Source organism: Cucumis melo, chromosome 1, assembly GCF_025177605.1.
Source record: "Cucumis melo cultivar AY chromosome 1, USDA_Cmelo_AY_1.0, whole genome shotgun sequence".
Taxonomy (NCBI): Eukaryota; Viridiplantae; Streptophyta; class Magnoliopsida; order Cucurbitales; family Cucurbitaceae; genus Cucumis; species Cucumis melo.
Window position 1 is genome coordinate 36,434,234 of NC_066857.1, and position 24,620 is coordinate 36,458,853.

Genomic DNA, 24,620 nt, shown 5'->3' on the forward strand with positions numbered 1-24,620 from the left:
AAAATTGTTAAGTAATATAAAAAAAACGAAAAAAAAATAACAAAAAGAAATAGGAAAAAAAATCAAAATTTTTATATTTTATTATTAAATACTTGACATTTTTAAAAGGTGAAGTAATATACATTTTCTCCGTATTCTAAAGAAAAAACTCTTACCTCCTTTTTTTTCCTTTTTTTTTTTTACTCCAAATTTCCCTTTTGTTCCCCAATTTCTAATAAAAAAACATTTTCTCTCTTTTCTTCCCGAATTTCCCTTTGTTCCCGATTTCTAAAATAAAGAATACCCCATCTTTTCTCTCCCAAACCCTTATCTTTTCTCTCCCAAACCCTATCTTTTCCTCTTCCCCGATTTTCTCCAATTCCCACGCTCCCCTTCTCGGCCACGACTGCGCGATCGATCCCTCCAGACGGTCGGTCACCGAACGATCTCGCACCACGGACGTTCCACCGCGCACTTTACAAAATTTCCTTCTCTATTGCTCGTCAATGGCTTCTCAAATCTCCTTTTTCCCCTTGAATACTGGAGCTAACATCCCCTCCCTCGGACTCGGATCTTGGCAGGCAACTGACGGTCTCCTCACTAACGTCACTTCTGCCGCCGTCATGGTTCTTTCCTATATATTCTTCAACTTCTTTTTCTTTCCTTCTTACTTTTAATCATCGGTGATGGCGATTTCTGCATTTGTTTTACTACTACTAGGATTCTTGATTCTTTATTGCAACCTAGATCATACTTCGAGAAGGTCGTCTTCGTTAGTGTTGACGTAATGAGATTAATTAAAGTAGAAGTAAATTTACAAGTCATAACAAAACGAACTCGATACTTTGTTTTCTCTGTTAAAACAGATGACGCGTTTTGTTAATTTTGTTTTGGATTGTGAATTTTTTAGTAAGTTTATGTAAATTGAGTGTTCATTGTTGTTGCAGATCGGCTATCGCCATATTGATTGTGCTCAATTTTATGGCAACGAGAAAGAGGTAATTACATCTGTTCCTAATTCACTGGAAGTAGTTTACTTGTCTTTCGTTTACATTTTGTATTATACCTTTAGTTTAGAAACATATCTGTTATTGAAATTATCAATTTTAAATGTTGATCAGTGGAAGCTTTCTTTTGTGTGTGTGTGCGCTTTCTTATTAATTTGTTTGCTGTTTTGAGGATACATAAGATAATCTAGGCTGTTATCATTAGATTCTGTCCATAGTATGTTTTGGTTGAGCTTAAGCTTTTAGGATTTAAGTAAACGGGAGAGGCATTTGATAATGTATTATTGTTTGTGGCAGATTGGTTCAGTTCTCAGACAGCTTTTTGAAGAAGGTGTAGTTAAGCGTGAGGATTTGTTTATCACTTCCAAACTCTGGTTTGTTCTGCATTTATAGTTCTGTTAGTGACATATTATTCTTTTCCAAACATTAGGGAACTGGCAACAATTTTAACTTTCCCTGCTTAAGTGGATTTCCTTTTTAATTCCTTAACCTTACTTGGACCCTAAATTTTGTAAAAGAAAATTATTCCCAATGATAAAGTACAAACAAGAGGACTCTAAGTGACTTCATTGACCTGCAGGTGTAGTGATCATGCTCCAGAAGATGTTCCTGAAGCACTGGACAGAACCTTGAAAGATTTGCAGCTTGATTATCTTGATCTCTACCTTGTATGTATTATTGCCCTGACTTTACTCGAGAATTGTCATTAAGAGGTTCTACTTGCTGAAGTCGGCAGTTTATTTAGAAATGTGTCGGTCTAACGATATTTTACAACTATTTTGTATGTTTTTGAATGGATGCTTTACTGATGGTGCACTCTAATGTAACACCAAAAATAACTTCTTTGTAACAGATCCATTGGCCAGTTCGGACGAAACATGGATCAACTGACTTTACTCCTGAAAACCTCGTTACACCAGACATACTGAGCATATGGAGAGCCATGGAAGCACTCTTTGATTCTGGAAAAGCCTGAGCTATTGGTGTAAGCAATTTCACCATCAAGAAACATGGAGATCTGCTTGAGGTAGCTTGCGTTCCTCCCTCCGTCAATCAGGTGGAATGCCACCCATCATGGCAGCAGGACAAATTAGGTGAATATTGCAAATCAAAAGGTTCATCTAAGTGTGAGTTGAAAAAACCTGGATGTTTTTTTGACTCTATGACTTCGTAATATACAAGTATAGCCGAAACTTGACCCAATTTTTGGGATACTCTCCATTGGGTTCATTTGGAACAGCTTCGCTCTTCAAGGGTGGTGATGTTCTTCAAAATCCAATTCTTAAAGCGATTGCTGATAAACTTGGCAAGACTCCTGCACAAGTTGCCCTTTGTTGGGGACTTCAAAAGGGTCATAGTATGCTTCCGAAAAGTACTTCCGAATCGAGGATCAAAGAAAATTTCGACATTTTCGATTGGTCGATACCTGAAGATTTGTTTGCCAAGTTCTCTGAGTTCCATCAAGTAAGTAATCATAGTTCTATTGATCTTGTTTGTTTCCTCGGATTCAAATATATTGTTTGTGGTAGATTGGTTCAGTTCTCAATGATTCAATTCTGTGAAGGATGAATTTCGTTATAGTTGTTTGAAATTTGATATTCAATTGACTGGAGTGCAACATCAGGCATGTAGATGTAGATGTATAATAATATCAGATTATGTGCCAATGCCATGTTTTTGTTGTTGAAGTATGTTGCCTTCTTTGTTTTTAGTTTATATAGTCTTTCATCACTAGCAACACAAATAGAATCTGGAATGTTTGTTCTTGTCACTCTTGCTGCTGGAGGGACTGGGCAGTTTGATGTACAGGTTTAATAATTATTTGCTATTTAATGCACACTTACAAGGATCTATCATACAACCATGAATTATCTGCATGGTATGTGTTCTCAAGGTAAAACTTGGTTCTCAAAACCTTTTCTTGTAAACTTCCCACCATTGTTACAAATAGTCCCATTTTTGCTTGGCCATAGTTTCCATATTCACCATATTGTGTTGATAATCTTACTTTTTGATTATCGTCTTAAAATCACCTTTTTGTTGCAAAAATTTATTGTCATGATGGTTAATATTTTATTTCCTTCGTTTGATTGCTCTTTGGTAGTGTTGATTGAATGTGCTTTAATTTCTTGAAGCTCTCAATGCAAATTTGTGGATTTTCTTTGACATTTGTTGTATGTTATTTTAGTTCAAAACTCTCTATTGTAGTTTACAACGGATTCATAGTGTTGATTTGAAGTGTAACTTTTGTGTTTTTATTAGGTCTTGCATGTATCTAATCTACTATAGTGGTGAAGCTACCAAGTAAGTGATTGACATACACGACAATTATGAGGGTGTTCTTACAAGTTATTGTTATGTTTAATGTTACTCTTATGAGTTTTTAATGATATTGGTTGAAATGACTTCAAAGTTAATGTATTTGGGGGATATATTGAGATATATTATGAACTAATAATTTGTTGAGGTAGATTCGAAGCCAAGATCATCCACTTTAATAAATTTTGCTATGTGAACCAATTTTTAACTTATCTTAGTGTATTTTGGTTCAGATTGTGGATCCAAGGTTATTGAGTTCCAAGTTTGATGCATGGCTGTTACTTTAGTTTTGAGGACATTCATTCCCTTGCTGTGATTTTTAGTTTTTATATCCTTTAATGTGCATAATTTTCGTGGTATGTCATATGTAGTTCAGGTAGAATTTCTGAACTTCTCTTGCTAAGGTAGAATTTGAATTTTTTTTATCAAAGAAAAGATATTTTTGGGTTTAATTGATTTGAAGTAGTTACTTGCTTCAAAGAGTGAAATTGTGTTTATTCTTTTAGGCTAAGAACGAACACCTAACTTTATTTGTGTCAGAGATGACTCAGTTTCATTTCGAAAGCTATTCATTCTAAAACCGCATCATAATTGAGATTCGTTATAAAACCTTTCAGATCTGTTTTAAGACGATACTGTCCTTTCTTAGACCAACAATTTGAGTTGATTGGGAACTGCTTTGAGAATTCTGTATGTATTTTAGTCGTACGATTACATTCGGGTGGGTTTCTATTCAGTACTTGGCAGTCGAAGACTTGTGGAATATTTACCAGCATTAGGTCAAAATTGGTTTTGAACCCACTTTCTTTTGGTTGAGTGTGAAGGCTTTTTGTTAATCGATGCATGTCGCAGAAGTTTCTATTATAATAAATATTTAGCCTGTAGTCATGTAATTTATTGAATTCCAGTTTTTAGGGCATTACAATATTTATCTGGTATGAATTTTCATTAGTGTTTAACCTCACGTGGTACAGGTGCATTATCTCTGGAACCTTTGAAGAGATTTCAGCTTTATAAAAAGTAAGTCTTCTATACTTGGGCTTTCTCGGTGTTAAGCATAAAATTTCTTCTCTAAACTGATTCTTTCACTGCCAATTACTTTTAACTTTGATTTTGTTGAAGTAAGAAGGATAAACATTGGCAAATTATATTGCATATTACTCTGTTGTAGTGGTTAGGACTAGGAAAAATTGCAAATTATTGAAGCAATATATATTGAAACAAGAAATATAGTTTCATATACCGGTTAGAAGTGGTTAAACTTCTTGATATTAGTTTAGATGACTTTAAAGATATACTTTCGGGGGGAATAATTGAGATATATCATGAACTAATAGTTGGGTGAAGTAGATTCAATTTATTTCTAGGGTTGAAATTGGTACCTTGTGTTGGCATTACAATATTATATCAAAAGAATATAAGTTAATGATTTTCTATAAACACCCAATAATTTGTTGCTATTTCTTCTTCTACCAAACAAATGAATTGAATTTTTCATAAAATTAAATAAATAAATAAAATATTTTCTTCTCTCTTTAAATTATAGTTTAGCTTTTAAAAATATGGTAAAACAACATATTTGCTTTCAAAAAGGGCATGATGGTTGAATCTATATAAATAGTTAAAAATTAAAAATTAGACATGGCAAGTGTCACATGGTTGAGTTTATAATTTTTTAATAAATATATTGTATAATTTTGACTTTATCCTTCATAAGTTTGAAAAAAAAAAAAGTATGTAAAGTAAAATTTTTAAATACTCATTTGATTAAAACTATATTATAGGATATACATAGCAACATTTTGTCAAAACTCATTGTTAAGCAAAGGTAAAGCTTACTCAATGATAAAGATGCACTTTAGCTAATCTAAACTAAGTTAATTTATAATTAAAAAGTATATATGTGCAAGGAATGTGGTAATACAAGGAGTAAGATTGAATAGGAGTACACAAAGAATAATAGCTCCCACATGAGGAACTTCTTGATTTTTCATTAAATCATGTGTTATGTTGTTGTTTTATCCTTGCATGTTTTTAGTATAAAAACTATTTATGTGAGTTAATTTCTCGACATAAAAAGGAGAGGTTAAGTTAATATATCTAATTGATTTGTACTATCCAATTTTTTTGATCATTTCTTTTTAATTAAAGGTTTATTTTGAACTATAAAAATAATAAATATATGATAGTTAAATTAATTTTTTAAGATTTAAATATATTTAATGTTAAGTCTATCTATTTTGGATGTTTGAAACAATGAATTATCTTCTCTAAAAAGTAGTTGCTTTATACTTGATCATTATTCTTTAAACTAATATCATTGTAATTATTGGTAAATCAACTTGTAAATTGGTTTCAACACCACACATGACAAATTATAGAAAATGTGGGTTGTTAAGCCCTTATAGGAAAAATGGGACCTAACAATACTAATGACCTAACAATACTACTAATGAACTAACAATACTAAATATACAAATCTTAACTAACTACTATATGTGTTTGATTTAGGGTTTATAAAATAAGATACCAAAGTGCTTGTAAGAACTCACAACCTCAAAACCATACATATTGATAACTCTACATTCAAACTTTAGCAAAAATGAAATCGGTTATTCTAATTTTCATTTTCTGCTTGATTGCTGGAAGATCCATTGCTGTAATAGATACAGCAAAGTGCTATGTGAAGTGCATGGCAAAATGTGCTATCATACCTATCCCCATCGTTGTTGGCGCTTGTGCTCCAAGATGCATGGTTGACTGCTTTCCCACTTCTTCCCCTTTGGATTCGAGTAGTTACTTTTGTAAGGTTGGCTGCGTCACCTCTCGTTGCACCAAACTCACCACCAAGGAAGACCCCGGTCAGAAACTTTCTAATGCTTCCGTTATTACTTATTTTAATTATTATACATCTATATGTATTTTGTTATTTAGATTTTCTGTCCATTGATTCTTTGACATAACACGTCATTTTTCTTTAAATTTTTAGAGTTAATCTTGTCGTGAATAACAGTCGATAACAAGATTAGTAGTATTTATATTGAATTTTTATGTCATTATTTTTAGAGTTTTGATGGATGTTTTTAGTCACATTGGATTGTTTTCTATGAACTTGACAGGAAGTTGTGTGAACACGTGCGGTGAAATATGCGTAAAAGTTTAAGAAGCCAGTAAGGAAAGGAGGAGCTGAGGATCTGAGGAGCTGGAAAATCAACTTCAATAAATAAGCAGAAATCAATGGTTCATAAAACCATTGGTTTTAAGCATATATATATATATATTTAGTTTCAAGTGTCGCCAAGTAGTTAATTATGCTTAATATGAAAAGTAAAACAGTGCTGCTTCTTCTATGATTATATGAGAATGGTGTGTTGCTAAAAGTATTTTACCTATGTCTATTCAATAATTACATATTGAAGTATGTGTTTGAGGTGGTGTTGGTATTAAGAGATATATAACTAATAATCTCATATACTTTGTTAAAATCTTAAAAGAATTAATCTGACATATAAGATTAGTAAATCTAAAAAATCAGTCATCTTTGATCGCATAGACCAAAAACATAAAATATAGTCGTTTCTTAAGACAACGTTAATTTTTTTACTAAAGTATTATATAAAACCTATTTGGGTTTGTCAAGTAGTTGAGATGTGCATGCCTATACCTTTAGATCTATATCTCCCCTCTCTCATGTATATACATTGTTCAAAATTTTAAAAATTCATTGTCCCAATCAAGGTCGAACTATTTTTTTCTTCAAAATTTTCTCATATTAATTTATAGTTGAAAACATTGCGTTATATACGATAATATTTATTTTAATACAATAGGGTAAAGTGATTCAACTCATGATCGGTAACACTTATTTTAACCCTTGTTCCATAAATAATTATATTTCAAGAAAATAATTATCTTTTCCTTTTCCTCGTACATATAATTACTAAATTTCCAATTTTTACTCTACAATTTAATTGAATAACATCTATAGTTATTTAATTTAATTCAATTTCAACAATAATAAAAAAATTTACAGTTGACTTAAACCTTGTAACATGTATTTTATTCTTGTGGTAGGAACAAATTTTACTAAAATTAATCTTAATTTGAATAAGTGTTGTCTATATGTACAATCATAATCATTATATATATATTAGGCAACTAAGGTTGCACTTAATCCTCCCATTTTTTATACCTAATAAACAAAAATTATATTTCAATTTTTTTTAAAATAAATTATTACATAATAAACTTTTTAACGATGAATTATTGTTTGAATTTAAAACCCAAGTTTTATTCTACTTTTTTCACTAAAAAACTTCTTTACAGAAAAGTTTATATTTCAAGTTTTATTATTTTTATGATATGATAGTACCTCACCCAAAAAAGAAATAGAGAAAAAATCATCATCAAGCATGGGAAAATTTGGTTTTTGGTTTGCCATTGATTGAGAAAAACTTTAGGGTTAAAACTAATGTAATGGCATAAAGTTTGGCATTCCTATTCTTAGGTATCTAAAATCAGCAAAGAACTTTCCATAAAATAAAATAAATAAACAAATAACAAGAAAATATTTTTTTTTTAAGAAATAGAAAACCCATGGCTGCTTATCATTTGAGAATGTAACCCTTAGAAGAAGCCATTTTGTTCAAAATTAGTAACGCATAAGAATATAAAATATGATGTCCAAATAATAGTACTTAAGTTTAGTTTAATATTTGTGCTTCATGGGTCATTAGTGTTTCCATTACATGAAAATTATACTAGTAGTTTTTATGAAAATCGACTTCAAATATCTGATCTTAAAATTTATTGAAAACACGGGGACTAAATTTAAACATTTGAAATTAACATGATTGAAAATAAACCCGACTCAAATACTACATGAACAAGATGGTACTTCAACCAAAAAAAAAAAAAAAACCTTAAACTACAAATTTAGGCCCTAAATTTAATGATCATTCTATCTAATTCTCAAAATTATGATTCAACAAAAAAAAAACAAAAAAAAAACAAAAAAACTTAAACTACAAATTTAGTCCCTAAATTTAATGGCCATTCCATTTAATTCTCAAAATTATGATTTAACAATAGTAATAATAAAAAAAACCTTTAAACTACAAATTTAGTCCCTAAATTTAATGTTCAGTCTATTTAATCATTGAACGGTCAAAATTATGATTTAACAAATAAATACTAGTTAGAGTTACAATGTACAAAAAATTATGATTTAACAAAAATATATTAGTTGAGTTACGATGCTCAAAATTTATATTTATATATTTGATACATCAATTATGTATCTTTTTTATTAGTTGAGTTACGATGCTCAAAATTTATATTTATATATTTGATACATCAACTATGTATCTGTTTTTTAAATTTTAAATTTATTAAATACAAAATTGAAGATTCAACGAACACTCCAATACTAAAGATGAAAACCAAGAATGCAGTTTTTAGCATCTCAACTTTCAAAGGGCAGTATACTTGTTTGTGATATCATCATGATCCAATATCCAAACAAACAGAAGTAACGTTTTTTCATTTCATTCCTTTTTGCCTTTATGATATGTGAAGAAAATATACAATCTTACCGGACACGAAAGCTGGTTCATATCGCAAAGTTAAAGGAACAATTATGAGATTTTGCCAATTGATGGTTTGGGAGCATATTCAAGCCTCGATATATGTTCCATCCAAAATATATGAGCAGAAGAGGAGTCTATTATGACAAATAAAGCTACAACAAAATGAGTACGATTCTATGACTTTGCTACATAATGGCGTATGGAATGTCGAATCGAAAAAAAAAAAAAAGAAAAGAAACTACTTGCTCGAGCTGTCTTTCGTGATAGATACTCCCACTACAGATCAAAAAATATACACCTTTTCTTCACCAAGTATAACTTTCAGATCATCGAGTTCTTAAGGAGAATTCTCAGGTGTTTTCAGAACTGTAGAAGAAGCTTTACCTTTATGCTCAGTGACTGCTGCTCAAAACTCCTCGACTATGGATACATCCTTGAACTTCACACCAAATGTTGACTTCGAGATCCACTGTGCGCGTGAGCTGAAAGGATAGTTGAGCGGCACACTTGCGGTGAAGCTCTAATTTCGATGCAAAAAACGAACACGAACTCCGATGATTGGGGAAAACGCAGCTGCAGTGGCGCAGCCAATCAAACCCGCAGACGAGCGTGGCGGAGGTGATGCACGAAGACTTTCGACGACGAAAACATAAGGGTCGATGGTGGCTGGGCGAACGGAAAGACAAGTTTCAACGTGAAAGAGTAGTTGTGTGCGTGGAAAAGGAGGAGAAAGGAGAAGGCTATAGGTTTCCCTCTCTTATCTCTTTTATTTAATTAGAAAAAAAATACCAGTAACATAGAAATGGCTATATTGGCCCTTTACTTCAAAATAAACTTACTTTTTGTCTTTAATTTCCTTCTTCTCAACACTTAAAAAAATCGCCAAGCCTTGAACCAAACTAAATTTTTTCCAAACTTTCTTATTAAAATAATTAAATCTCTAAATCTCTAAACGGCGTTAAATGTGCTACAACTTTAATTCACATCATTTAAGAAACATTAGAGTAAGTAAAAAAGAAGAGCTTACGGGAAGAGTTGTGGGATCGACTTTATGATATTATATGAACATAAATAAATACCAATATTCCCAATTAATTAAAATTTGGCTATAACCTAATTCCAAAATTGAGTTCAAAATTAAGTTATGGCATGTAATTCAAAAGTTGCTACCCTAATAATGTAAAATACTAGGGTTTGGTATATCTTATTATATGATCCATATCCATATGCATGCATTTTATGTTGGATTTTTGTTATATATTCATTCACTAATTTTTCTTTAAAAATGCCCTAAAAAACTTCCCACGCCTATATATCAATCAAAATGAAACCTCTAAAGTTTGACTTGCCAATTGATCACATAGTGTTTATTTCTATTATCAATTTGAAAATTTGAGTTCCAATTCCTCCACCCCATTTATTCTTAAAAAGAATGAAACTATTTTAATTTCAATTTTTTAAAGAAAGTATTATAGATGAACAAGGAAATTAATGTGAATTATTAGACAACAAGGGAACGATAGAAATAATTCATTTTAATCCAAAAACATTCACGGGTTATTTCGTTAAGACAATTTTATGTTTCTTCTGTGGTCTCAAGGTAACATGAATAGTTTGTCTTTCAACATAAGAAAAGTTATTTAACATCTCTTGAATGCAACATGTTTCAACTAGAAGACTTAACAGACACTACGGTGAATGAATAATTGTATGTAAATGAGAAAAAGCTAAAGAGAAAGGGATCAAGGGAGCAATTATTTTATGTTTTTTTTTTTCCGTGTTTTCTATTGATAAGAAAACCATATATTTTTAAATTATTTGTATTCATTCAAATCTTCACAGACTTGAAACAAAAACATATCTTTCAATTAGTTATTAGGTTGTTGGGTGGCCTTCTTCACCCGAAGAGAAAAGGAAAAAAAAAAAAAAAAAAAGAACCTCATGATCGTTAACGCATATCAGATGTCAGTTGAGTTATGTGTTTTATACTAATAAAATTCTTTATGTCGAATGATAACTCAACTAATTAGGTGAAGGATTATGTTATGATCCTGAAAAATAATTAAATAAATAATTGTATTAGAGATCACTTCTAGGTTTGATAACTTAAGTGTGTAGTAGTATTTTGAAGAAAAATAATTACACATATAACAAAATATACTCCGATCCTATTAATTGATGTGGTCTAGGTCTATCATTAATGTAGAACTATATATGTGTGTCTATTTGTTTTATTTACAACTAAAAAAATTCGTTGAAAATGTCAAACATAATTTAAAGGTATGTTTAAGTAAATTTTCAAAATGGCAATTTTTTGTAAACTCAGATGGGTCTTCCACATTTCTAGGGTTTTTAAGGTGAAAGGTGCTTTCAGCCACAAGAGGAAATTACATTTGTCCAAAACGTGAGGTGAAGGGATGCGTGGCAGTGTGTCATTGTAAGTCGTTCGTTTTGCAAAAATATCGTCATGAATACCGTTTCATCCTCACTCCGATTTTCAGGGTCGTGGCTTAAATTAGGAGTTCCTTTTTTTTTTCTTCAATATATATAGAGAGTTTTTTCAATCTTATTTTCTATAAAACCAAGTGCTTAACAATACATAATTTCGAACCACAAAAAAATTGAAATTAAGAAAAAATGAAATCGGTTGTATTTTTTTTTATTATTCTTAGCTTATTTGGTGCAGGATCCACATCTGCATTTAAGGGTTCCCCTATGGATTCCAACCATGCGGTTGATGTTCGTAAATTTTGTACAATTGGTTGTGCTGTTTCTCTCTGCACCAATATTTCCACCCCAGAAAACCTAAGTGAGCTAATTTCTAGTACTCTTGTAGTGCCTATTTTATTCTTTTACATTGTTGGATCAAGTTAATATGACTATTTTAATCGTTTAAGTCTTTTGGACTTCTAACGTCTCAATCTAAATGCTATTATATATAAGTAATCTTTGGTTTGGTTTTTTTCTCTACGGGCTTCTATAATATTGTCACTTTCACATGGCTCTTTTGATTATATATATCTATGAATGTCACATTCAGTTGAGATATTCTGGTCCACATACTGATTCATATATTTTATATTTTAAGCACTAGGTAAATTGGTGTTTTGATATTCCTTCTATATTTTAAGCACTAGTACTAGTTCTAGTGCTGGCAAACATTTTTGTAATGGAAATAATTCGTAAAGGAAGACATTGTTTGCTAACATGCATTGAGCATAGAATGTCATTAGAGGTTAACCTTGTCATGACTAACATTCAAATAGAGTAGTATTCAAATAAAAGAAAATTCATCTCGAACTCACAATCAACGAGAGATTAGTAGTAGTATTCATACTAAAATTTGGTCCCTTTCTTTAATAATTTTCTCTAGTTTTGATGGATGATTGTCTTCTTTTTTTTTTTTTTTAAGTCGTTTATTTTTTCTTTATTAACTTGGCAGATGTAGACAAAGTACAAAGTTGTTGGAACGGGTGTGATCAAACGTGCATGAAGTACTGATACTAAAGAAAAGAAGATAAAGTATACCGAAAGGAGAAAGGAACATGGATTGGCTTTTAAAGATATAATATATATGAATAAACAAAAATTAATTGGTGAAAATTCAAACCATTGGTTTGAAAGCTTATTATTTTATATTTAAGCATATGTAAAAAACAACACTTTTTCTCTTTTTATGCTATACGAGAATTAAGTGTTTTGCAAGAATTTTTGCCTTACTATAAATTCTGTGTGTGTGTTTGTGGTGGATTTGGTGATCAAAGGTTAATAATCTCACAAACAAAATTTTATTTCGTCGATTTGAAAATATTTCTAAGGCACCGATTATCTTTTTGAAGGTTGATGATTTAGTCTTGATCCATCTTACAATTGTTGAAATTAATCTTAATTTGAATAAGTGTTATCGTTGAAAAAGTTAGGATGAGTCAGTTTGGTGCACCCAGACATCTCCACTAGGTGGACACCCCATAGCACCGTCTCATCACTCCCGCTTCATCAAGATGGAGAAAAAATAATACAGGAAACAAGTAGAGTAGGGCTAGAGATAAACCCAATGATAAAATTATACAAAAGCATTGATATTCAAAGCGATAGAACTAGCGTAATAATTTTAAAAGAGCTTCGATCTACTAGTCCAAAAGCTCGTGAGAGATTTCAAATCATCCTAAATCTTTATAACACTTCTAACCGAGTCCCAATCAAATAACATCAAGTGTTCTCACCACACATTCATCCAAAATAATCCAGAGTCTCAATCAAAGTTTATATTCAAACTACAAATTAGTTAAAAAAAAATATATTGTATAATAAGAAACCTCTCAAAACTTAAATCCTCATTGTGACTCTAGCTTCTTCTAATGACCTAATGATGCAATACAAAACTTAAGTATACACATACAAAAAGAATGAGAATCTACAATCAATAACGGGAAAGCTCAACCAATGTTTGGTCCTTTACTTAGTACACATACAAAAAGAACGACCTCTTTCAGTCCCGAAAACCCCGACGACCATAGGTGGCGCAACGGAAACACATTCTCGTAGCCTTAAAGGTAATCGCCAACATTCACAAAAATCACATATTTCAAGTTTAAAAACCAAACATGGTTAGAAACACGTTTTCAAATCGTTTTCGATTCTTTGCCATCAATACATACTTTAAGAACTCCTTCAAGTCTAGTTATAAATCAATGAGTGCTTAGAAACAAGTTGTCATCTAAAAATTTCTTGGTAAGTTTGGGTTCAATCAAAGTATCGAAATACAAGAGTTCATGCTATATGCATTCTCAAAATCGTGATGAATAAACACATCATTTAAGTATAAATGGAAACAGGAACTTGAAAACCGCTTTCATAAAATCTAAGTCGTAAACATTCTCAAAATTACGATACGTAAACACATTATTTAAACATAAAAGAAAGCGTAGTCATGGTAATTTCCAACTATATCATCAAATAATATGTATATGTACAAAGAAAGTTTGAAAAATGAACCACTCACTATCAATATCTCGATCTCCCAGGATTATACGTGTTTACAAAAATCCACTTCCAAACCTTTAAACCTCAATTTTATATCCTTAGTAAAATGGATGTCCAAACTAAAGTCAAACTCATTGAGTATTTCGTTTCAATACACATTTATTTCAACTATCGATGACTAATTTTAGATTTAGTTCCACTAAATCAACATGAATCAGCTAACCTTACACTTCATGAGGCCACCTAAATTCATTTTATGTTTCTAAGGTCCTCAAATAGCACTTAGGATTAGACTAAGCCTTTCATCTACAAACCCTTGGACTTGAAATCTAGATATTTAACCCCAAGAGCACCAACTTAGTTCAAATTCAACGGCTCTTTGATGTAGATACGCTTTTGTACCCAATATCCATACCTTAGAGATTTAAATCCATTAATGTAACGACCCAACTTTTCAGACTAAGCTGAGGTCATTACTAACTGCTAAGACTTGACAGCAAAACACATAAACTCATAAAGGACCTGTTTAAGATTCATTAAAAACTTTAAATACGTAATAAAAGCGTTTTCGGGCCCTATTTTAAATCACTTTCAAAAGTTCCAAAACATAACCTATGATTGATCAAAACAAAGCATAAGAACAATTGTTCAAATCATAACTCAATTTAATATTTCCAAAAAAGAGCTGAAGCATTAAAACTAGATATTCCCAAATGGCCTTCACGCATCCTTCTTGCCCCTCGCCAGTCTGCCTCTCACGCAAGAGTTAAAGAGTAAAGGGTGAGTATAAAAATATAGCCAATAAGGGACCCACTACTAGACCCGCTAGGGTAATAACACTTAGCTTCCTATTAAGGGATACCCTACATGTAATAGTCTAGTGGTCCCAAAGAACGCACACATTAATCAGTCTAGTGATCCCGAAGGATACACACATCAGCCTAGTGATCATTGTCAGTCAGTCAGTCTAGCTTTAGTCAACAGTCTCATCTGTCACTATACATATATCCAAACCTCATGACACAGTCACGCTACCTAAATCCAATCAACAAATCACACCATCACTATGTAATTACACTTGATAATCACTTCGTCTCAATCCAAACAATAACACAACTACAAGTAACCTATATTATGCATAACGGCTATATTCAGTCTACAACACAATCCATCAGTACTTACACAACCTACACACGATGATCCTGAACCCTTATTTCATCAACGATACAACTCAACGATTGGCGTAGACTTTCCAGAACATCCATACATCACTAATCCATCAACAGCACCACCCAACAATATGCAGCTCAACAATATAGTTAAACTATAAATAACCACGGGATTTTCTACTTCATCGACGTCACTATTTCCGTTAACAGCACGACCCATCACTATAACTGCATTACACAGAACATCCAGACGTTCATACTCTATCGGCAGTACAACTCATCCATATATACAAACTACACATAACAGTTTAGGCATCCAAACTCCATCAACAGAACATCTCATTCACATATGTATGCATAAGCTACAACTAGCAATCATGTCGCCTATGATCAGTCAATAGTGTATACTCGTAATGCTTTCTAGACTATAAAATAATAAATAATAATAATGATAATGATAATGATAATGATATTTATATTATATGATATTATCTTATCTTATTACAAAAGTTATATCCCCTTTTTCTTTTCTTTTCCTTTCTCTTACCAACCCAAAATATATAACACCCTACCTAAAATAAAATCCTCGAAATTTAGGATAAGTTTTAAAATTACCTCAAAATTTGGGGCGTTACAATTCACAACCTCAATATCAAACTAACGAGTAAAATAACTTAGAAACTTACCCAAACTCATTTAAAACAACCTTAACCATGCTAATCAATGCTTCCAAGTTCTCTAAATCTTATATTCCTCATGCAAAACAATATTGGTAAAGTCAATTTTAAGCTAAAACTAAATGGATATTTAAGAACTATGAAAGAACCCACTAAATTATCTAAAACCTTATTGAAACCTTGTCGAAATCATCTTGAAAGCACATTAACGGCTTACTAAATTCTAATATAGTACCTAAAATCATTGTTAGTTTTCGAAGCTTATATAAGTAACACCCAAACAAACTTTAAAGTTAATGGAAAGTCCATTTTCAAACTTTAACATTCAACTCAATGACCCAAGTATCATAGGTAATTCCCTTTTAACACTTAAACTTAGTGGGCATTCAAGAACTCTAGGAAAAACTCAACGAAATTACTCCAAACTTTCCAAGAACTCAACAAAGTAATCTAAACTTCAATGTTCAATACCATAACTACCATCGAACTTCAAAATCTATCATCCAACACCATGGTTTTTATTCAATATTATCACAAAAAATTAGATGGGTAACTCAAGACCCACTCCATAAAACTTAGAATCTTACCAAAAATATAGAACTTATGAGTCGAAGAAGTAATGTTTATAAGCATTATATTATCTTCATTTTTAAAAGCTTTAATAAAAAACAAAATTATTATCGACTCGAATTTTAGGTACCATAACCTTAAAAAGTTGTAAACATGAAAACCATAAGAAATATTTTCCATAGATTATAGAGAAGAAAATAAATTAATCCAAATGCTTAAAATCGATCGCTTTGATTTTACCCCCTTAAAAGTATTTAAGCAACCAACTCAAAATCTTATATTATAATTACTACTTTCTCACCCAAGCACTTTAGACATTTTTTACTTTATTAGAAAAATAACCTTTTCTCCAACATATTTGTAAAAATGAAACATTCAAAAAATATATATATGTATACATCTTGAAGATATTTCCATGGAAAAGTTAATTATTGAAAAGAAAAAAAAAACTTTTGAAAATCACGTTTGGGCTTTCATGAAAAAGTGTAGACTAAGTACATATCTTTGTTTTTCTTTTTACAAATATATCGTTTCCATTAGCATTGAAACATTTAGATATATTGTGGACAAGAAAAAAAAAATTATATCAAGAGAATATATGTTAATGATTTTTTTATAAATACCAAATAATTTGTTCCTATTTCTTATTCTACCAAACAAATGAATTGAATTTTTCAAAAAACTAAATAAATAAATAAAATATTTTTCTCTTCTCTATTTAAATTTACTACTAGAAAAATGACATATCATGAAAGTTCACTACAACCGAAATTGAAAAGAGAGAAGGAAAAACAGTCATAAATGCCAAAATTCGCGTTTTTGTGAGAATGAATTTTTCGAATTTAAAGAATTCACCATAGTTTATAAGTGTAACAATTTTTAAATGTCATTAAATATAAATAATAAAATATTAAATAATTATTTCGAGATGAAAAGAAAGAAAAAAAGAAAAAGAAAGGGAAGGTCTTCTTCTTCGTGAAAGTGCCCTAGCAGCCCCTCTTCTCTAAATCTCTCTTGTCGTCCTCCCCTCATGCCAGAATCTCTCAGTCTCTCCACCGCCAATGTCGCACGACTACTGCAACTGAGCGCCAACCACCTAAACGCACCGTCAAGGGAGATTTCATGGCTGTGGTAGGAAGCTCTGAGAAAGAGAGAATGAAAAATTAATTGTTAGATTTTAAACTTCGATGATGTATAGGGCCTCTAAGCATTTTTTTAGAGTTTAATTGTTAGGAGTCATACATGTTTAGTGTAAGGTTTTTTTTCTAGTAGTGTAGAAATTTCAATCTTCTCTCTTATTGAAAAGAATATTTAGTCTTAGGATGTATTTATAGCCGTGTAGAAATTTAAATCTTCTCTCTTATTGAAAAGAATATTTAGTCTTAGGATGTATTTAGGATTGTTTCTCAAGTAATGGCTTTTGGAATGAATGGAAAATTATTTGGATACTTGGTTCTACACTTTGCTATGATTTCTTACATAGCACTTTAAGGTGCTTGCATGTTTTTTTAAAACATGAAAAAGTTTAGAAGACTGTTGCCAAAGACACTCTCAAGGATGACCTTCATCACACATTCATGTTCTTTAAAAAATGTCCAAGAAATTGTGAGTGAAGCTGATGGTTACCAACCTCATTTAATTGTTCTGGAACAAGGATACAGGAGAATTATTTATGGTTCAACCAAATATTTCAAGGGTTTTGCCGAAACGTCTGCTGATGCTGTAATATTCTTATTAAATCCCTATCCTATAATATTGTCTAAAATCAAGAATCTAAATTATGGGATTTATGCATGCTTATATTATAAAATTAAACCTAAATATCTAGTATATGTGCCACCCCTTTTTGATGATGAAGAAATCTGGTAGTACGATTTGATAAATAAATATGTATTACAACCTAAATTTCTATTTGTTAGTTTGCTCCTATGTTATAAAATTTTAGAAGTTGAAGTTTAGATTCTGTTTGGGTTTTAGCTCTGACAGTACTAGCAAGCTTCACGCTTGCAGTTTTGAAATACTCGACAATAGTTTTAACAAAAATTGTTAAGTAATATAAAAAAAACGAAAAAAAAATAACAAAAAGAAATAGGAAAAAAAATCAAAATTTTTATATTTTATTATTAAATACTTGACATTTTTAAAAGGTGAAGTAATATACATTTTCTCCGTATTCTAAAGAAAAAACTCTTACCTCCTTTTTTTTCCTTTTTTTTTTTTACTCCAAATTTCCCTTTTGTTCCCCAATTTCTAATAAAAAAACATTTTCTCTCTTTTCTTCCCGAATTTCCCTTTGTTCCCGATTTCTAAAATAAAGAATACCCCATCTTTTCTCTCCCAAACCCTTATCTTTTCTCTCCCAAACCCTATCTTTTCCTCTTCCCCGATTTTCTCCAATTCCCACGCTCCCCTTCTCGGCCACGACTGCGCGATCGATCCCTCCAGACGGTCGGTCACCGAACGATCTCGCACCACGGACGTTCCACCGCGCACTTTACAAAATTTCCTTCTCTATTGCTCGTCAATGGCTTCTCAAATCTCCTTTTTCCCCTTGAATACTGGAGCTAACATCCCCTCCCTCGGACTCGGATCTTGGCAGGCAACTGACGGTCTCCTCACTAACGTCACTTCTGCCGCCGTCATGGTTCTTTCCTATATATTCTTCAACTTCTTTTTCTTTCCTTCTTACTTTTAATCATCGGTGATGGCGATTTCTGCATTTGTTTTACTACTACTAGGATTCTTGATTCTTTATTGCAACCTAGATCATACTTCGAGAAGGTCGTCTTCGTTAGTGTTGACGTAATGAGATTAATTAAAGTAGAAGTAAATTTACAAGTCATAACAAAACGAACTCGATACTTTGTTTTCTCTGTTAAAACAGATGACGCGTTTTGTTAATTTTGTTTTGGATTGTGAATTTTTTAGTAAGTTTATGTAAATTGAGTGTTCATTGTTGTTGCAGATCGGCTATCGCCATATTGATTGTGCTCAATTTTATGGCAACGAGAAAGAGGTAATTACATCTGTTCCTAATTCACTGGAAGTAGTTTACTTGTCTTTCGTTTACATTTTGTATTATACCTTTAGTTTAGAAACATATCTGTTATTGAAATTATCAATTGTTAAATGTTGATCAGTGGAAGCTTTCTTTTGTGTGTGTGTGCGCTTTCTTATTAATTTGTTTGCTGTTTTGAGGATACATAAGATAATCTAGGCTGTTATCATTAGATTCTGTCCATAGTATGTTTTGGTTGAGCTTAAGCTTTTAGGATTTAAGTAAACGGGAGAGGCATTTGATAATGTATTATTGTTTGTGGCAGATTGGTTCAGTTCTCAGACAGCTTTTTGAAGAAGGTGTAGTTAAGCGTGAGGATTTGTTTATCACTTCCAAACTCTGGTTTGTTCTGCATTTATAGTTCTGTTAGTGACATATTATTCTTTTCCAAACATTAGGGAACTGGCAACAATTTTAACTTTCCCTGCTTAAGTGGATTTCCTTTTTAATTCCTTAACCTTACTTGGACCCTAAATTTTGTAAAAGAAAATTATTCCCAATGATAAAGTACAAACAAGAGGACTCTAAGTGACTTCATTGACCTGCAGGTGTAGTGATCATGCTCCAGAAGATGTTCCTGAAGCACTGGACAGAACCTTGAAAGATTTGCAGCTTGATTATCTTGATCTCTACCTTGTATGTATTATTGCCCTGACTTTACTCGAGAATTGTCATTAAGAGGTTCTACTTGCTGAAGTCGGCAGTTTATTTAGAAATGTGTCGGTCTAACGATATTTTACAACTATTTTGTATGTTTTTGAATGGATGCTTTACTGATGGTGCACTCTAATGTAACACCAAAAATAACTTCTTTGTAACAGATCCATTGGCCAGTTCGGACGAAACATGGATCAACTGACTTTACTCCTGAAAACCTCGTTACACCAGACATACTGAGCATATGGAGAGCCATGGAAGCACTCTTTGATTCTGGAAAAGCCTGAGCTATTGGTGTAAGCAATTTCACCATCAAGAAACATGGAGATCTGCTTGAGGTAGCTTGCGTTCCTCCCTCCGTCAATCAGGTGGAATGCCACCCATCATGGCAGCAGGACAAATTAGGTGAATATTGCAAATCAAAAGGTTCATCTAAGTGTGAGTTGAAAAAACCTGGATGTTTTTTTGACTCTATGACTTCGTAATATACAAGTATAGCCGAAACTTGACCCAATTTTTGGGATACTCTCCATTGGGTTCATTTGGAACAGCTTCGCTCTTCAAGGGTGGTGATGTTCTTCAAAATCCAATTCTTAAAGCGATTGCTGATAAACTTGGCAAGACTCCTGCACAAGTTGCCCTTTGTTGGGGACTTCAAAAGGGTCATAGTATGCTTCCGAAAAGTACTTCCGAATCGAGGATCAAAGAAAATTTCGACATTTTCGATTGGTCGATACCTGAAGATTTGTTTGCCAAGTTCTCTGAGTTCCATCAAGTAAGTAATCATAGTTCTATTGATCTTGTTTGTTTCCTCGGATTCAAATATATTGTTTGTGGTAGATTGGTTCAGTTCTCAATGATTCAATTCTGTGAAGGATGAATTTCGTTATAGTTGTTTGAAATTTGATATTCAATTGACTGGAGTGCAACATCAGGCATGTAGATGTAGATGTATAATAATATCAGATTATGTGCCAATGCCATGTTTTTGTTGTTGAAGTATGTTGCCTTCTTTGTTTTTAGTTTATATAGTCTTTCATCACTAGCAACACAAATAGAATCTGGAATGTTTGTTCTTGTCACTCTTGCTGCTGGAGGGACTGGGCAGTTTGATGTACAGGTTTAATAATTATTTGCTATTTAATGCACACTTACAAGGATCTATCATACAACCATGAATTATCTGCATGGTATGTGTTCTCAAGGTAAAACTTGGTTCTCAAAACCTTTTCTTGTAAACTTCCCACCATTGTTACAAATAGTCCCATTTTTGCTTGGCCATAGTTTCCATATTCACCATATTGTGTTGATAATCTTACTTTTTGATTATCGTCTTAAAATCACCTTTTTGTTGCAAAAATTTATTGTCATGATGGTTAATATTTTATTTCCTTCGTTTGATTGCTCTTTGGTAGTGTTGATTGAATGTGCTTTAATTTCTTGAAGCTCTCAATGCAAATTTGTGGATTTTCTTTGACATTTGTTGTATGTTATTTTAGTTCAAAACTCTCTATTGTAGTTTACAACGGATTCATAGTGTTGATTTGAAGTGTAACTTTTGTGTTTTTATTAGGTCTTGCATGTATCTAATCTACTATAGTGGTGAAGCTACCAAGTAAGTGATTGACATACACGACAATTATGAGGGTGTTCTTACAAGTTATTGTTATGTTTAATGTTACTCTTATGAGTTTTTAATGATATTGGTTGAAATGACTTCAAAGTTAATGTATTTGGGGGATATATTGAGATATATTATGAACTAATAATTTGTTGAGGTAGATTCGAAGCCAAGATCATCCACTTTAATAAATTTTGCTATGTGAACCAATTTTTAACTTATCTTAGTGTATTTTGGTTCAGATTGTGGATCCAAGGTTATTGAGTTCCAAGTTTGATGCATGGCTGTTACTTTAGTTTTGAGGACATTCATTCCCTTGCTGTGATTTTTAGTTTTTATATCCTTTAATGTGCATAATTTTCGTGGTATGTCATATGTAGTTCAGGTAGAATTTCTGAACTTCTCTTGCTAAGGTAGAATTTGAATTTTTTTTATCAAAGAAAAGATATTTTTGGGTTTAATTGATTTGAAGTAGTTACTTGCTTCAAAGAGTGAAATTGTGTTTATTCTTTTAGGCTAAGAACGAACACCTAACTTTATTTGTGTCAGAGATGACTCAGTTTCATTTCGAAAGCTATTCATTCTAAAACCGCATCATAATTGAGATTCGTTATAAAACCTTTCAGATCTGTTTTAAGACGATACTGTCCTTTCTTAGACCAACAATTTGAGTTGATTGGGAACTGCTTTGAGAATTCTGTATGTATTTTAGTCGTACGATTACATTCGGGTGGGTTTCTATTCAGTACTTGGCAGTCGAAGACTTGTGGAATATTTACCAGCATTAGGTCAAAATTGGTTTTGAACCCACTTTCTTTTGGTTGAGTGTGAAGGCTTTTTGTTAATCGATGCATGTCGCAGAAGTTTCTATTATAATAAATATTTAGCCTGTAGTCATGTAATTTATTGAATTCCAGTTTTTAGGGCATTACAATATTTATCTGGTATGAATTTTCATTAGTGTTTAACCTCACGTGGTACAGGTGCATTATCTCTGGAACCTTTGAAGAGATTTCAGCTTTATAAAAAGTAAGTCTTCTATACTTGGGCTTTCTCGGTGTTAAGCATAAAATTTCTTCTCTAAACTGATTCTTTCACTGCCAATTACTTTTAACTTTGATTTTGTTGAAGTAAGAAGGATAAACATTGGCAAATTATATTGCATATTACTCTGTTGTAGTGGTTAGGACTAGGAAAAATTGCAAATTATTGAAGCAATATATATTGAAACAAGAAATATAGTTTCATATACCGGTTAGAAGTGGTTAAACTTCTTGATATTAGTTTAGATGACTTTAAAGATATACTTTCGGGGGGAATAATTGAGATATATCATGAACTAATAGTTGGGTGAAGTAGATTCAATTTATTTCTAGGGTTGAAATTGGTACCTTGTGTTGGCATTACAATATTATATCAAAAGAATATAAGTTAATGATTTTCTATAAACACCCAATAATTTGTTGCTATTTCTTCTTCTACCAAACAAATGAATTGAATTTTTCATAAAATTAAATAAATAAATAAAATATTTTCTTCTCTCTTTAAATTATAGTTTAGCTTTTAAAAATATGGTAAAACAACATATTTGCTTTCAAAAAGGGCATGATGGTTGAATCTATATAAATAGTTAAAAATTAAAAATTAGACATGGCAAGTGTCACATGGTTGAGTTTATAATTTTTTAATAAATATATTGTATAATTTTGACTTTATCCTTCATAAGTTTGAAAAAAAAAAAAGTATGTAAAGTAAAATTTTTAAATACTCATTTGATTAAAACTATATTATAGGATATACATAGCAACATTTTGTCAAAACTCATTGTTAAGCAAAGGTAAAGCTTACTCAATGATAAAGATGCACTTTAGCTAATCTAAACTAAGTTAATTTATAATTAAAAAGTATATATGTGCAAGGAATGTGGTAATACAAGGAGTAAGATTGAATAGGAGTACACAAAGAATAATAGCTCCCACATGAGGAACTTCTTGATTTTTCATTAAATCATGTGTTATGTTGTTGTTTTATCCTTGCATGTTTTTAGTATAAAAACTATTTATGTGAGTTAATTTCTCGACATAAAAAGGAGAGGTTAAGTTAATATATCTAATTGATTTGTACTATCCAATTTTTTTGATCATTTCTTTTTAATTAAAGGTTTATTTTGAACTATAAAAATAATAAATATATGATAGTTAAATTAATTTTTTAAGATTTAAATATATTTAATGTTAAGTCTATCTATTTTGGATGTTTGAAACAATGAATTATCTTCTCTAAAAAGTAGTTGCTTTATACTTGATCATTATTCTTTAAACTAATATCATTGTAATTATTGGTAAATCAACTTGTAAATTGGTTTCAACACCACACATGACAAATTATAGAAAATGTGGGTTGTTAAGCCCTTATAGGAAAAATGGGACCTAACAATACTAATGACCTAACAATACTACTAATGAACTAACAATACTAAATATACAAATCTTAACTAACTACTATATGTGTTTGATTTAGGGTTTATAAAATAAGATACCAAAGTGCTTGTAAGAACTCACAACCTCAAAACCATACATATTGATAACTCTACATTCAAACTTTAGCAAAAATGAAATCGGTTATTCTAATTTTCATTTTCTGCTTGATTGCTGGAAGATCCATTGCTGTAATAGATACAGCAAAGTGCTATGTGAAGTGCATGGCAAAATGTGCTATCATACCTATCCCCATCGTTGTTGGCGCTTGTGCTCCAAGATGCATGGTTGACTGCTTTCCCACTTCTTCCCCTTTGGATTCGAGTAGTTACTTTTGTAAGGTTGGCTGCGTCACCTCTCGTTGCACCAAACTCACCACCAAGGAAGACCCCGGTCAGAAACTTTCTAATGCTTCCGTTATTACTTATTTTAATTATTATACATCTATATGTATTTTGTTATTTAGATTTTCTGTCCATTGATTCTTTGACATAACACGTCATTTTTCTTTAAAT

The 24,620-nt window shown here is 31.5% G+C and overlaps 2 long non-coding RNA genes and 2 pseudogenes across 2 annotated transcripts; all 4 read left to right on the forward strand.

Annotated features, from left to right (window-relative positions):
- Nucleotides 1-235: 235 nt before the first annotated feature.
- On the forward strand, nt 236-3,537 carry LOC103500796 (NADPH-dependent aldo-keto reductase, chloroplastic-like; annotated as a pseudogene).
- A 794-nt stretch (nt 3,538-4,331) lies between these two features.
- LOC127151446 (uncharacterized) lies at nt 4,332-24,248 on the forward strand. Its single transcript, XR_007824395.1, has 2 exons — nt 4,332-5,038; nt 23,372-24,248. It is a non-coding gene; the product is annotated as an uncharacterized LOC127151446 (long non-coding RNA).
- LOC127151444 (uncharacterized) lies at nt 11,460-12,601 on the forward strand. The gene is made up of 2 exons (XR_007824392.1): nt 11,460-11,702; nt 12,336-12,601. It is a non-coding gene; the product is annotated as an uncharacterized LOC127151444 (long non-coding RNA).
- LOC127151437 (NADPH-dependent aldo-keto reductase, chloroplastic-like) lies at nt 18,567-21,869 on the forward strand (annotated as a pseudogene).
- Nucleotides 24,249-24,620: the final 372 nt, after the last annotated feature.